The sequence below is a fragment of the Oncorhynchus kisutch genome, linkage group LG28, assembly GCF_002021735.2.
Source record: "Oncorhynchus kisutch isolate 150728-3 linkage group LG28, Okis_V2, whole genome shotgun sequence".
NCBI classification, from domain to species: domain Eukaryota; kingdom Metazoa; phylum Chordata; class Actinopteri; order Salmoniformes; family Salmonidae; genus Oncorhynchus; species Oncorhynchus kisutch.
This window is the reverse complement of record NC_034201.2, coordinates 48,550,367-48,552,330: the sequence shown is the minus strand read 5'-3', so window position 1 is coordinate 48,552,330 and position 1,964 is coordinate 48,550,367. Positions and strand designations below refer to the sequence as shown.

Sequence of the window (1,964 nt, the reverse complement as noted above, 5' to 3'; positions counted from 1 at the left end):
TGCACCTCTATGTCGGCAGAGTGCTTATTATCGGATGGATTAGGCTACGAAATCAGACTTTAAAAAAATAAAATATATAATATATAATATATATATATATATATAATGAGCGATTCAGAACATGAATAATCATATTTGTCCTGGTAAAATGTGTTTTATAACATAAGGAAGTGAAATTTCATTTCAAATGATCAAAAAGTGTGTTTGGACACTCTTCATAGTGTAGTAAAGGTAAAGGTTCTCTACACTCTTCATAGTGTAGTAAAGGTAAAGGTTCTCTACGAGGTAAAGAAACCAATCTGGACACTCTTCATAGTGTAGTTATCAGTCTTGAACCTCTACGAGGTAAAGAAACCAATCTGGAATAGTGTTATCTTCTTCCACATCTCCTTTCTCCCTCCTCTCTTCTTCAGCCATTTTTTTTTTGCACAACACTGAACGCATGCGCCCCCTTAACCTCTGACCCCCCGCCATCCCCCCGCCCCCTTAACCTCTGACCCCACGCCATCCCCCCTGCCCCCTTAACCTCTGACCCCCCGCCATCCCCCCGCCCCCTTAACCTCTGACCCCACGCCATCCCCCCTGCCCCCTTAACCTCTGACCCCACGCCATCCCCCCTGCCCCCTTAACCTCTGACCCCACGCCACCCCCCCGCCCCCCTTAACCTCTGACCCCCCGCCATTCCCCCGCCCCCTTAACCTCTGACCCCACACCATCCCCCCCGCCCCCTTAACCTCTGACCCCACGCCATCCCCCCGCCCCCTTAACCTCTGACCCCACGCCATCCCCCCGCCCCCTTAACCTCTGACCCCACGCCAACCCCCCCGCCCCCTTAACCTCTGACCCCCCGCCATTCCCCCGCCCCCTTAACCTCTGACCCCACGCCATCCCCACGCCCCCTTAACCTCTGACCCCATGCCATCCCCCCCGCCCCCTTAACCTCTGACCCCACGCCATCCCCCTCCCCCTTAACCTCTGACCCCACGCCATCCCCCCGCCCCCTTAACCTCTGACCCCACGCCATCCCCCCCGCCCCCTTAACCTCTGACCCCACGCCATCCCCCCCGCCCCCTTAACCTCTGACCCCACGCCATCCCCCCCGCCCCCTTAACCTCTGACCCCCCGCCATCCCCCTGACCCCTTAACCTCTGACCCCACGCTATCCCCCCGCCCCCTTAACCTCTGACCCCACGCCATCCCCCCCGCCCCTTAACCTCTGACCCCACGCCATTCCCCCACCCCCTTAACCTCTGACCCCACGCCATCCCCCCTCCCCCTTAACTTCTGACCCCACGCCATCCCCCCCGCCCCCTTAACCTCTGACCCCACGCCATTCCCCCCGCCCCCTTAACCTCTGACCCCACGCCATCTCCCCCGCCCCCTTAACATCTGACCCCACACCATCCACCCCGCCCCCTTAACCTCTGACCCCACGCCATCCCCCCCGCCCCCTTAACCTCTGACCCCACACCATCCCCCCGCCTCCTTAACCTCTGACCCCACACCATCCCCCCGCCTCCTTAACCTCTCACCCCACGCCATCCCCCGCCCCTTAACCTCGGAATTCCCCCCCCCTGCCGCCCCCTTAACCTCGGACCCCCCCCCCCCCTGTCGCCCCCTTAACCTCTGACCCCCCCCCCTGCCCCCTTAACCTCGCCCCCCCCCCCCCTGCCGCCCCCTTAACCTCGGACCCCCCCCCCCTGCCGCCCCCTTAACCTCTGACCCCCCCCCCCCCTTAACCTCTGACCCCACGCCATCCCCCCCGCCCCTTAACCTCTGACCCCACGCCATCCCCCCCACCCCCTTAACCTCTGACCCCACGCCATCCCCCCGCCCCCTTAACCTCGGACCCCCCCCCTGCCGCCCACCACATCGAAAACCTGTAAAAAGAAAATGTTATTCTATTTTATATTTTTCCAATGGGAATAATATAAAAAATATATATATAAAAAGAAGTTACCATA

General features: G+C 59.5%; 1 protein-coding gene across 3 annotated transcripts in view; it reads left to right on the top strand.

The window, feature by feature from the left end:
* The window catches only part of LOC109875794 (ubiquitin-like protein 3), a 54,901-nt gene extending 54,383 nt beyond the window's left edge, over positions 1-518 (top strand). For 2 of the 3 annotated variants that reach the window (XM_031808098.1, XM_031808099.1), the window contains one exon: positions 1-518. This exon is cut by the window's left edge and continues 1,527 nt beyond it. The gene's annotated coding sequence lies outside the window, so the exon portion shown is untranslated. The other variant, XR_004205996.1, reaches the window with a different exon arrangement.
* The last annotated feature ends 1,446 nt before the right edge of the window (positions 519-1,964 follow it).